General features: G+C 40.5%; 1 protein-coding gene across 2 annotated transcripts in view; it reads right to left on the reverse strand.

The window, feature by feature from the left end:
- RUSC2 (RUN and SH3 domain containing 2) overlaps window positions 1–14,222 on the reverse strand; it is a 67,143-nt gene that overhangs the window by 34,735 nt on the left and 18,186 nt on the right. Inside the window, exon 1 of one of the 2 annotated variants that reach the window (XM_058695001.1) lies at window positions 7,357–7,506. The exons of the other annotated variant lie outside the window; for it this stretch is intronic. The gene's annotated coding sequence lies outside the window, so the exon portion shown is untranslated. Of the gene's footprint in view, window positions 1–7,356; window positions 7,507–14,222 lie in introns of those variants that run through there. 2 annotated transcript variants of the gene reach the window in all.

Below are 14,222 nucleotides of genomic sequence, written 5' to 3' on the forward strand. Positions count from 1 at the left end.
AGTGACAGCGTGACAGTCACATCTTGTGTGTCAATAGGTTTTATGTGGCTTACACAGTAAAAATGCCACCATAAGAACAAAAATTTTGGAGGGGCACCTGGGTGGCTCAGTTGGTTGGGTGACTGACTTTGGCTGAGGTCATGATCTTGCAGTTCATGAGTTCGAGCCCCACATCAGGCTTGCTGCTGTCAGCCTGACAGCACAGAGACCACCTCAGATCCTCTGTTCCCCTATGTACCTCCCCCACTTGTGCTCTCCCAAACATAAATAAATATTAAAAATAAAAAAATAAATATATAAAAATTTTGGAGATTTCTAAAAAAAAAAAAAATTAAAAAAAAATCTGGATTTCAGTTTGTCTTGTTTGAAAAAACTGACCATGTATCAGGCCCTCATTTCCAGATAGTAACAACTGGCTGGAATTGAGAAGTGGCTGCCCTCATAAGATAGGCATGTGCCCTTCCGTTTGACATGTTCCCATCACTCCTCATGGAGTTTTGTAACTAGCCAGGTTCACTTTATTCATTTGCATTTTGCATTATTTTCCTTGATCCTATAAAGCATTTGAGATTGCAACCCTTGCCCAGAATAACAGGTATGCTTTCTCTTTCTATCCTCAACCCCAGATTTACCTGACATTTCCACAATCATGTTCACTGCAGTATTACTTGCAACAGGAAAAAATTAAAAAAAAAATTCTAAATATCAAATTCTATTGGATATTTATGAAGGCTCGTATAGAAAAAGGCTTAAAAGCTAATAAAAAAAAGTAGGATATCAAATTGTATACAGTAACTTCTGCTTCCTGAATATGGTGAACAAGATATTAAGGGAGACCCTTCTACTGCAAAAAACCTAGATCCTATATAACATACACCTTTTAAAGCATTTTAGGACTCAGGTAAACAGAAGAAATCTCTAAGGCTACTCCTCCTATCCCCCCAAAAGGAGAAAATCATGAGCTGTGGAGTAAGCAAGGAGGAGGGCCAGGGTTCCTCATGGGTCAGTTCCCAAAACATTCTAATTGTGGTCAGAATGACAAGCCTTTGGACAACTAAAAGGTGAGGGAGTTAAACCTGAGACTCCTACATTAAGCTGAGACCTTTGAAGTACGTTCAAGTGATCCAGGGATGGTGGTTCCCCCCAACTTTTGGGAGAAGCAGATATATATTTTCACTGGAGGAAACCACCTCAGCTTAAGCAGACAGGATTCTCAAAATTAAAAAACAAACAAAAATTAGTTAATATCAAAGATCACAAATATACATGGAAGCACCGTATATGAATAACAGAGAAAACAAATAACAGATTTAAACTGCAAGGACTGCAGATATTAAAAATGTCAGATACAGAATACAAATCAGCTATGTGTGAAATGTTTTAAATAAAGGATGAAATCTCAAAGATAACCAAGTAGCAAGAGATTATTAGAAAGTCTAGGGATGGTGAAAATAAAACGTATATGAATATAACCACTGGCTACTAAGCATTCCTATTCCTGGGCCAGGCTGTTTTATGGGGAATCACTATGGTAAAAAAAAAAAAAGGATATGAAGGCTAATGGGAGATACATTATACACCCCACTACAGAGATGAACAGTAGCCTACTCAAAACAGTGTGTGAAAGGGCTCCATAAACTATAGTGTTTTTATAGAAATGTAAAGCATTGCTATTACTCTTTAAAAATGCTAGCATCCATTGATGATTTTTGTCTGAATCAGCTATTATTCTTTCTACGTTTATTAGCTGGCATTCTAATACAAGAACAATTTCTTTTCTTTCTCCCTCCCTCCCTCCCTTTCTTCCTTTGGTATCAGTATAGACTCTTGTAGACTCCTGGGCTCTTTTCTTTCTTTCTTTCCTCTTTCTTTCCTCTTTCTTTCCTCTTTCTTTCCTCTTCTCTTCTCTTCTCTTCTCTTCTCTTCTCTTCTCTTCTCTTCTCTTCTCTTCTCTTTTCTTTTCTTTTCTTTTCTTTCTTTCTTTCTTTCTTTCTTTCTTTCTTTCTTTCTTTCTTTCTTTCTTTCTTTCTTTCTTAATTGAATGGGTCATAATCCACTGTTGGTATTACTGATTTTGATGCTCAGATCGTCCCATATTTGGCACTATTTGACTTTTTTTCATTGTGAAGACCTTTACTGCTGTGTATAAACTTTTAAAAATTGACTATTTATTTTGGAATAATTTTCAATTTTAGAAAGTTATTTATTTTGAAATAATATTTGAACCATCAAAGATAGTTCAGAGAGTTACTGAATGTCCTCCAACCAGTTCCTATTACTATTTTACATAATCCTTGTACATTTGTCAAAACAAAGACATTAACATTGTACACATTACCATTAACTAGATTTGCAGACTATTTGGATTTTGCCAGTTTTCCTACTAACGTACATTTTCTCTTGTTTGGATTTTTATTTTTATTTATTTTTAAGTTTATTTATTTTGAGAGAGAGAGAGAGAGAGAGAGAGAGAAAGAGAGTGTGCACGACGGGAGGAGGGGCAGAGAGAGGGAGAGAGAGAATCACAAGCAGCCTCCGCACTGTTGGCACGGACCCCGATCCAGGGCTCAAACCCACAAACCGTGAGATCATGACCTGAGACAAAATCAAGAGTCAGACACTCAACCAACTGAGCCACCAATGTGCCCCTGTTATTTGGCTTTTTAAAAAACTAAATATATATATAACTTTCATAAAACATGTTAGTTAAAAAAAAAAAATAAAGCCAAACCAAAAAAAAAAAGAATCCTAAAAAAGATATTCAGATGTGTTTATATTGAGATAAATAGCATGGATATTATTGTTAAGTATAGCTCAGTGAAGAAAAAAGATCTGCATTTTCCACAATAAGACACTGAGTAGTTGTGGAAACTATCCAGGCAGGTAATTTTTAGTGAAAGCAAGCAGTATTAAAAAATAGATAAGACTATGTGATCCTAGTAGACTTCTGTTCCCAGTCTTTCCCAATAATTTCTTTGCTTAGCTTTCACCTCAGGAAACTCTTCTTTGGAAAACAACAGGAGTACATTTGTTTGTGTTGACCTAGGTCAGATATCCTGTACACCAAAAACAACCTATAGTAGGTAACACCTCTGGCCATGTTTTTACCACAAATTGTAGACTGATTTCAGTAGGAAAAGTCAGAAGTGCTCAAATCATAACAAATCAAATAAACTCTGAGATACTATAGTAGTCTTCCTTTATCTGCAGGGGCTATGTTCCAAGACCCCTGGTGGATGTCTAAAACCACGGAGGGCACTGAACCCTATATATACTATGTTTTTTTCCTATACATACATACATGTGGTAGTTTAATTTATAAATTAGGCATAGCAAGAGATTAACAGCAATAACTTACAATAAAACAGAACAATTTTATTTAACACTATACTATAATAAAAGTTATGTGGATTCGGTCTTTCTTAAAATATCTCATTGTACTGCACTCACCCTTCTTGTGATGATGTGAGATGATAAAATGCCTCTGTGAGAAGATGAAGGGAGATGAATGACATAGGCATTGTGATGTTGTGCTAGGTTACTGACCCTTTGACAACTGTCGGAAGGAGGATCTGCTTCCAGAGGGACCATGGTTGAATGTGCACGGGTTAACTGAAACCGTGGAAAGTGAAACTGTGGATGACTACTGTATACTTCTCTCTGATCTAGAAGCATTCCGAGGCTATTAATTAATATCATGTGAAGAGTTAGTCAATCAATCAAGCAAGCAATCAACCCACAAGCATCCTACTGTGAAGCACTGTGCTGGAAGTTCAGGGGTAAAAGCCCAACTTGAGGGTCTCCTAATTCTGTTAAAACCATTGCCAACATGTCTGTGGAGAGGGCTAAGGCAGCAAGAAAGACATTTCAGGATAAGTGTTAAAGCAGTGGTTTCAAATTTTTTTAGTCCTAATACATAAAACAGAGCTACTCTGGTTGAAACAGGGGAGGCCTAGAGCTCCATACACTCCAAATCCCTCTCTCCACTGTGGGGGTCCCCAAAGGCACTTCTAGGAGAGCCTGTGGGTTAGCGGGAGAAATTTTGAAAACCTCTAGGCAAAGGCAAAGGCAAAGGCAAAGGCAAAGGCAAAGGCAAAGGCAAAGGCAAAGGCAAAGACTGTCCAACATGTTTTGTTGGGTTGGGGAAATGGAGAGTGAAACAAATGATTAACTGATAGAAATCATCTCTTCTCTCTTTCTTCATGGCTCCCAAATCAAAGAGGTGTGGAAAATAATAGGTGCGCTAATAGCAGAGTTACTTCTGAGGGCAAAAATGAATTTTCTACGTTAATTCAGGAAAATCAATTTGTGTCACTACCCTCCATACCTGCCAAGATCCTATGTCTTTATAGGCCTTGAGATTTTTTAAAAAATATTTATTTATTTTTAAAGGAGAGAGAGAGAGTATGAGCAGGAGCGGGGGCAGAGAGAGAGGAAAACACAGAATCCGAAGAAGGCTCCAGGCTCTGAGCTGTCAGCACAGAGCCCGACGTGGGGCTCGAACCCATGAACTGTGAGATCATGACCTGAGCCAAAGTCAGACGCTCAACCGAGTCATCCAGGCGCCCCTAAAGGCCTTGAGATTTGATGGAGATTTTGAATTTCTTACAAGATAACTGCCTCTCTTTGAAATGTGTGAGAGATGCTGAAAGAATTTGGAGATTGAAGAACTGGTGGTAATAGTGATACCCAAGGGTGTCTGCATGGAGTTACAAGGAAAGAATAAACAGAATGTTAGATGCTTAAGAGCACCTGGCTATGGCATCAGGAGTCCAATTCCACAAATGAAATAGCAGCCAATAATACCCAGAGCTCATCTGTCTTTCCTCCTGGTTACATGTAGCTGCTCCTAACTGAGGAGGCCACTGCTCTGAACTGATATTATGTTATTTTGGATTCCAAATGAGGCCAGCCAGCATGCTGGGAGTGTGTTGGAAGAGGCCTGAAGGGTTGTCCCAGACACACCCAACTGCTTCCTTACGAGGACTCCCTAATATAGAATCCTCTTTCTAAGCACAGAGCTTTGCTTTGCTTTCAGCTTCTCAAATATGCCACAGAAAGGTTCAGCTCAAAGTGCACTCCCTAAAGTCAAATACAAACACTATACAAAAGGCGTGGCTCTGAAGTAGAATGGGCTCTTTCCTAGGACTACCTGGTATGGGTAGATCTTCTTTTCCTCCAGTCTGTCTTCCCTTGTGACCTGGAAATATGCAGGCATCTTTATTTAATGTAATCAAAGTAGCTGACAGAATATCCAGGTGGAACCTGGTGGAACCCCTAATAAGCCTAAGCCTTCACCTCTCAGGCTCAGCTGTACCTGAAGCTCCCAAGGCTCCAATTCAATGAATGGAGATTGTAGCACTGGGAATTATAGCTAGGAAAAGAATAAACTAGAAGCCACTGACCCTCACTGAACTATAAAGGGTTGCTTTCCTTTATTCCTTACAAATCCGGTAATAATAAACCTAGTTGTCCCAGAGTCTTTCTCTGCTCAAAAGAGATTATACCTAGTAAAAAAAAAATTCTTCTTTTCTACTCATTCAGCCATCAAGAGTATAGCTTTCTCTAGTAGGTCAACTATTTGATTCCTTCCTTAGTTCAACTCATAGCACCTGTTTGGAGGCAGCAGGCTGAATCACATGACCTCTTAAGGTTCCTTTCAGCTCTAATTACAAATGAAGCCAAATTAAAACCTGGAGCCCAAGGAAAGGTTCCTATGCAGAGTGCTAGTTAACGTCCTTCCACTCACCGTCTTCTTGCCTTTCAACAAAAATACACAGACACACATGCACACCCACACTTCCAGGTGCCTGGCTTCTAATTGCTACAGTTAGAAGTCTCCAGAGATTGAGAATTTGCTATAAATCCTATCTCTTTAGAGGATGTAGGTTGGAGAGAGAGAAGACAACTATAGACAATTAGGAAAGATTTAGCTCCTACCTTGACAGACCAAGTTCTTCAGCTGAGGGTATGGAGGAGGAAGATGGAGAGATTAAGCCTTCCAATTCTGGGTGTAGGTGAGCAGCAAAGGGAGGAGTAAACCACCAAGACCAGAGACAGTGTGCCAGATGTGGGTAGTCTTAGGCCCAGCTCGGGGTGCTCTGTTAGGAGGACAGCTCTCAAGTGTGTATTTGCAGCAGCAAGTTGGCTGGGACAAAAAAGGCCCAATGTGGTCAACCCCTTGTTTTTTCTTTAGCTGTTCCTTTTGGCCCCTAGGCTCCAGGAAACAAGGCCAGAGTGTTCTCCGCTTCCCCTCCCCCAAGGCAGTGGACTGAGGCACGCAGGCTGGTAAGCTGCTATCCTATCAGTCTATCAAAAGCTGTAAATAAAAGGCCACAAGTGCACAGTGAAGTAGACTATGAGAAGAATCTAGATTGAATTACACAAGCCAGTTGTGGAGAAAGGGTGGGGGAGATAGGAGAAAGAAGAGACAGAAGTCTAGCTGCCCTTCAAGGAAATATTATCATCCAAGCACACGCCTCCCTCAGCATGACTGCTAGAAGCCATCAAAGCATTGCTCCCCTAGGGAACCAGGCTCCAGTCTGGCCTTTTTCTCAGCAGAGGGGTCCTAGTTTCTGAGAATTCTCCAAGAGACTCAAAGCCTTTTTCCAGAGGTGACTTACCTTCTGATAGACTTTAGAAAATAGTCTCTTCAGTCCAGCTTACCATGCTTGGTAAGAGCACCAGGACTGCTTCAATAGCAGGTGGCAGCAAAGACCATTTCTCTGTACCAGATACTGTATTTGCTTTAGTTATAAGACTAAGATGAAAATAAATTGATGTATACTTAAAAAAATGTCTAAAGCAGGTGGCTAAGGTCTGGCCTGAGTCCTGAGTATTCAGGAGCCTCAGTTCTGTAATGATTCAGAGCATGGATTTTGGTGTTGACAGTTCTGGATTCAAATGTGACACACTACTTGCTAGCTGTGGACTTTGGGAAGTTACTCAACTTCACCAAACTTCAGCTTCCTCATTTGTAAAACTGTCATATCTTCCTTCAAAGGCTTGAGGTAGAATTAAATAAGATATTGCATGTAAAGCGCCTGACACAAGATATGTGCTCAGTCATGGTCATTATTATTATTATTATATTTTTGGCAGATGATCAATGGAACCTTTCTTCTCTTCTTTCCCAATTTTCCAGAAAATCTAAAGGCTCCAGGTCTAGGGAACTGGTAGGCAAAACCTCTTTAAAATATTGAAAGGAAATGGAAAAGAGTTATGTTGTTTTTTTCCCCTCCACTGCATTAGAACTGAATCAGTCAGCCTGTGCTGATTATACTCTGGACTGGCAGTCTTGCCCTGGGAGCCTAAGGCTCTCCTAAACCAAAGATACTATTCCATCTCTAGTATTACCTGTTGTGGGGCATGCTCCCAGACTGATGGTGCTTCTCCAGGGGCCCCAGATCAGATCCCAGTAGATGTAGGAAAGAAACAGTCTGATCCCAGGCTGGGAGGATAGGTCTGTCCAGGCTGTTGTCTGCCCATCACAGCTGCATATGAGGCCTATGGGTTAATAATAGCAACTCTGATGCCAATGGATTAAGACAGCACTGTAGGAGGTGTTTATTTTTACACTCTGGCGTCAGTATCAAGTTCTACTGGTTACTGCCCAAATCTAGGACAGCTTCCTGCTATAAGAGTGGCCTCAGGCTTCTCCAGGATGCTAAGTTGGATTCTGAGGGAAGCGAGCCTTGTTGAAAACAGTTCAGAATTCACAGGGGACAGGGAAGGGGAAAGGGAACAAACAGACCTGTCATGTGTCCAGCTGTCTGGTCCCAAATCTCTGGGACCAGGAGAATTTCAGTTGAGAGCTGTTCTTTATAGCATTCTCCAGAGTCAGGTAGGCCCTGGACAAGAGACCTAATACATTGTTTTGGAAGGGTGTACACATACATACACATACAAACAGGCTGCACTGAAATGATCTGAATAATGACAAAGATCAAGAAAAGACTTCTCTCAGCTAACCAGAAGCTTGGCCTTATCAATCACAAGTTCCAGATTAGCGCAGTGAGTGCTGACATTACAAGACAAAGATATCTAAAACAAAATATGGTTAGGCTCGTCCTTAATTGATTTGCATAGTGTCTTTAGCAGGTAGATCAAATCCCTTGAAAATTTATTTGGCCAAAGCTCTTCCTAGACATAACACAACAGGATAGAAACACCAAGAAACCAGCCCTCATCTTTCTGGCCTAGAGCCAGTGCCCAGAAAATCTTTCCTGAAAACTTCTTTATCCCTCAGGGCCTATAGATTGGGGTCCCAGGGATCTTGCACTTTGACTACAGTATCTAGAACTCTGTGGATAGATATCCCACTCATCTCCCTGAAAGGCAGCTCCTAACACAGATTCATCTTGTTCTATTAGGCAGACAGGGATGTGAAAAGGTTGACAGCTGGACAGATGATGTAAATAACCTACTAAGGGGCCGTGTGCACAGCAGACTGCTGTGGAATGACAAAAATGTACCACACATTAGGTAGGAATGCTGAAGTGCAAAGAAAGCAGCCAATCAGCCAAGCTCACGGTAACAGTGACTCCATCATCTTCCTGCCTGTGGCTGACTCATAACCGTCGTCAGTGACACGACATATCATTATCTTGAGGAGCTAGAGTGCTGGCAAGAAGGTAGGCTGGTGAACCACTCATTTCAATACATTTCCCCCCCTGTCTTTCAAGGCTTATCTACCTGGTCATCAGAACAACAATGCAGCCTCAGAAACAACCAGATTTGATCACTAGAGATATGGGGTTTGATCTCAGCTCCATTTGGAAGCTACCCATGCCTAGGATTAGTGGCAGGATGCCCAAGGACAGGAACACTGCTTTCATTCTTGGCTTTTTCTCTGACTTGCTGGGTCATCTAGGGGCAGGGTACCTGTCCTCTCAAAGGTAAAGGGGCTAATTGTATCTATCTTCTGGTGTTGTGGCAAGGAAAAATATTCGAAAAATTAAAATAAGTAGCAACAAATGTAAATGCTATAAATTCTTTGGACCAAAGTATTTTAGAAATATAACTGTCATTCATACATATAGGTGTGGAGCCCTGGCCTTTTAGGTTTTCCTTACAGGTCATGGAAGCCATGTTGGGAAGAGCAGTTCCTTTCCTTCAGGTTTATAATCCCCACTTCTGGTTTGAGGAACAGTCGAAATAGTTAGGAATCTGCTTACCTAGACATAAGGTATTAGTTTCCACTAATGTGTAAAAGAGTGAGTAAAAACATGCAAGCAGAAAGAAACACCTCCACTCACCCACTTGCTCCATCCACAAACCTACTTCTCCCCAACGCCTGAGCCCAGGACACTGATCGGAGGCTTGTATCTCATTGATACAACATTTAGCGGCAGCACTTACCAACTGGATTTAGCCTAAAGGCCTGAGAAAGCAACATTAATGAAAGGATGTATTCCATTGCTCAGTTAGAACAAAGGCAACACTGTGTTCTAAACCCAACACAAGCCTTCTAGCCCAGCAATCCCTCGCTATGGGGTTAGTTTGCCAGGTCTCCAGAGCTCATGGAGAGGAGAAACAGAAATCTATTCTTCATTGATGCTGACACTTCTTTTTCTGCAAGTGCCTACACTGGGATTCAAAACAGATGTTCTGACATCCTGCAGCTTCTGGTGAGACCCACTCTCCTTGCAGCAAACTCTATCTGTAAATATGTAAAGGGACAAATAGGAAATATTTAGGCTTCATGGGCCATGTGTGTGTGTAGGTGTATTTTTTTTTAATATAACTCTTTACAATTGTAGAAACCATTTTCAGTTTGTGGGCCATAATTTGCTGACTCTAGACTTTAAAGGCCCCTCTTATTCAAGGTCTGCATCTCAGAATTCTGGCTCTGCTGGGCCAGCCTAGAGATCCTCATTCCTCTTCCTGTGGGGCTGATGCATATATTTCAGAGGCAGCTCCCCTCTAAGGAGCCACTGAGGAATGTGAAGGAAGAATTTTAAGGTTATTTGTATTGGAGCTAACCAGACAGGCTAATTCCCCTCATATAAAGCACTTAAAAAAACATCTGTGGAATTTAGCTTACTGCATTATCACTCTGGAGTGCAGACTGAGCTATAAACAGTCTTTGTCTTTCTATTTCTGCTTAATAATACTATGCCACACCTCTCTACAAGGCCCCTTCCCCCCCCCCCCCCCCCCCCCAGTTTCCAAACTCACACTTGAATTGGCTCTGGTCCCAAGTCCCTCTCTCCTCCCCATCCCTCCCACTTCTATATGTGGTATGGTTGTGGATAGCAAGGAAACTATCAACAGTCAGATGGGTTTGGACACGGTAAATACGGATGAGAGGTGTGGGGGTAGGGATGAGCTCATTTTGAGCAAAGATTTAGGGCTGACTGTGAATCTAGGCTCTGTCACAAAAGTTACATGTTTTATAAACTGGATCAAACTGCTACAGAAACAACTTAAGAACAATGTGCACAGGGTCAGGAGTAGTTGGAGTTATACCTCTCACATACCATGGATTAGAAAGACATAAATGTCTTACAGCTAAAGACTAAAACTTCTATCTAATCTTTACAATGAGCCTTCAAAGTAGAGATTATCATCCCTATTCTGCAGTTAATTAAGGAAACTGAGGGTTTTGCTCTAAGATCACAGAGCTAGAAGGTAGGGGAGTTGGGCTTGGAACTCTTGTCTGACTCACTCCAAAGCTCTTGCTTTTTCCATTGTAATACACTACTAGTATTCTTGGTGGAGAAGAACAATAAGCAAATGTCTTCATTTGGATCTTGTTCAGATTTTGTTTTAATAGCAGCAATTTGTTGGTCTGTTCTCACCCCCCCTTTTTTAAATTAATTTATTTAAGTAATCTCTATACCCAATAAGGGGCTTGAACTCATGACCTGGAGACCAAGAGTCACATGCTCCTCCTATGGAGCCAGCCAGATGCCCCGGTTTGTTCTTTTCAATAGTCTGAATATTAATGAATGACAAGGTGCTTAAAATCATAAGCATGACAATTTTGTGTGATAGCAATTCAGGTCAAATCAATACAGCTATATTCACATTTAAGCTGGGGCCTTATCTGAGCGAACACTTATTCTTCAACAAGAATAAACAGAATTTTAATGTATTAAACCTTTATCTAGTTGCCAAATAAGTCTCTTTTCAATAGTGGTATATGTGTGTGTGTGTGTGTGTATATATATATATACACACACACACACGTGTATGTGTATATATGTATATATATGTGTGTGTGTGTGTGTGTGTGTGTGTGTATATATATATATATATATATATATATATATATATATATATCTTTGTGTAATCAATGTTACCTTGTAATCAATTTGGCTGAGTTGAATTGTAGTACGCCACCTTCCCAGGCCTGGATTGTTAGTTACCAATCAAATATCCATTCTCCCTTTCTCTTTCAAATTAACAGAATCTTCCTGATACTCAGGTGGGTACAATGCTTTCCAACTAATGGAGGTAGGAGTGACCATTGGACTAACTTGTGGTAAAAGTGCTGTGAGAATTCTGGGTTATCTGTGATGAACACGGTGCCTCCTTCTTCCTCCCTTCCTCCATCCTGATGCTAGGAAGGTAGGCATGATGGCTAGAACTACAGTAGCCATCTTGAACCAACATGGCTTAAATATATCAGAGCAAAAAACCAGAAGGGTTCTGAATCTCTCATTTAGACTGTGGGGCTGCCCAGACCAGCCCAGGAAAGTATTTAAGTCCTCAGTTTTGGGTTTCTGTTACTTCTATCTATTTCCACTTTATACATCCAACCACAGTCCAATAACCACCAAGTCTCATTAATTCTATCTACCCATCTCTACCCCCAATGCTACTACCCACAACCAAGCTATATGTATCACGTGTCTGAACTACGACATCAGCCTCTAAACTGATCTCCCTTCCCAGCACCATCCTTTGAAAATGAAAACTATTTACATCACCCTTTTGCTTAAAAACCCTTCAAAGATTTTCCATAAAATCCAAACTCTGTACCCTGCCTTTCATGACTTACCTTTCTGGTCTCATCTTTTGCCAATCCTACCTTGCCCTGTAGTTTGTTATACCATTACCTCTCTACTGACTGGAATATGGCCCCTCCATTTGTCTGGCCAACTCTTAATCATCCTTCAGGTTTTTAGCTGAAACATCTCACATTCAATGGCCTTCCCTAGATCACATTACATGCCTTGGATATATGCTCCCCAAGCACCTTGAACTTCCCTGTACTGTGTTTTAGTTGTTTATTTAGCTTGCAATGCTAGATAGGCAAGCTGCATGGGATAGGAATCTTGTCCATTACTACTACTAGTCTATCCCCAGAAACTAGGGAAGAATCTGGCACACATAAATCTTTTTGAATGAGTGAATGAAATTTTCAAGAGGCAACTAAACAACATGCATCAGAGTTTAAAATAAGTATTGTCTTTAGTCTACTTCCAGGAAATAAATTTAAAATAAATAACATGATAAAAGTACATAAGATATATACATAAGGATGTTCACTGAAGCACCATTTATAGAAGCAAAATTTAAAAAAAATTCTAAATGCTCTCTCATTAATTAAATTATGAGGTAGCATTGAATTACTCTAGATAACATTAAAAATATTATTTTAGAATAGTTGTTGAGATGAAACTATGTCCATGATACAGTTTTTAAAAAATAATTTATAAGGTATAATTCATGGCATGATCCCATTTTTATTTGTAAAAATGTGTACATATTTAGTTCTTTATCTGTATTTTGAGTTTTCTGGCAGTAATTGGGCTGATTGATTCTTTTAGGCAACTAGGATCCTTATAGGCTGGAAGGTCTGGGCCTCATTGACCAAATCATCATAGGAGACATGAGGGACCACCCATTTACAACCCCAAAGAGAACAGACACCTGTACTGGGGAAACAAGTACTTATTAAGTGCCTAACACCTATTTCAGGGAAGAAGCAAAAGCTACAGGCATGCTCTAGGGCAAATTATAACTGATTGAGCAGGCTATCTGTCATAGTAAAGATTCAAGTTATATTCAAAGTTCTAAATGCCTTATAGTAGCTTGAGAAAATTATGGAAATAAAGACAATTAAGGGAAGAATATTCTTAAAACTTGTGCCTGCCCATTTCATTAATAATTTGGTAAAATAACCGGTCACATCTGAAGAGGGGAAATTTTCTTGTATTTTTACCTTGAATTAGGTAGGACATTCATTCACAGATGGACATAAACCTGATGGTTACCTTTATAAGAGTTAAGAACACAAGAATGACATGAAGTACAAAGAACTATAAAGCAAATAAGTGTATAACTATTATATACATTTTCTCTTTCCTCCTTGGTTGCATATTAAGGACAGGGGCTGTCTTATTCATCTCAGTAGTTATTTACCCTAGTCTAGAGCCTGGCACATATCTTAAAATGTTCACTGAAATGAACTAAGGAAGAACTGAATCTTCACCAAACTAAACTGGAAACATTTCTTTTTCCAGAGTAGAATTTGGTTCATTACAGCAGTGGACCTATTTACACACTAGTTCTAGTTTTTCTTGCTGGGGTGTGGGGTGCTGAGAGGATCACCTGAGTACAGTGGTTGGCTTCTGGAATGAGCAGGGCAAATATGCCTGGGTATAATTCCTCTCCTGGAGTTCCCTTCACACTCACCGCACTCCCTCTATTGCTAGTGGGAGCTGAACCATGAGAACCAGAACAGCGTGTTCCAGCCAGAATGACAGACTGCACCCCTCCACCCCCTTTTCTTCATCTCTCCCCACTTAACCTCACTGGTCTTCAACTCTGTCCTATGAGCTGCTTCCAGTGGGGCTGTTGAGCATTCAGCAAAGAATGCAGGATGTGTCTCAAAGAGTCCAGCACTAGCTGAGGAACAGTTTGTTTTTTCCTAAAAATGGGCAGTCTATAAAGTTACGTAAGACCCAGCTCTTTGCTGGGAGCCTTTCCAACTCTAGCTGGAGAGAGATTCCTCAAGCTATTTAGAGTTTCAGGAAAAGGGTTTGGAATTTCCTGCCTGGCCAACCTATACTGGAGACATCTCTGTGTAGGGATGGGGAAGTTCCATCAGAGAAAGTAGTAACTGAACTCCCATTGCCCCTCAGGGGTGGACCCACTGAGTTCTAGAAATAGTCTGATCCAATTTATAGTTAAAATCTCAGAACAAGGACAAGCCCCACTGCCAAAACCAGAGCCCAAATCGAATCAAGCCTTTGGGGCTCACTCAAAGG

Source organism: Neofelis nebulosa, chromosome 12 (assembly GCF_028018385.1).
Source record: "Neofelis nebulosa isolate mNeoNeb1 chromosome 12, mNeoNeb1.pri, whole genome shotgun sequence".
Classification (NCBI taxonomy): Eukaryota; Metazoa; Chordata; class Mammalia; order Carnivora; family Felidae; genus Neofelis; species Neofelis nebulosa.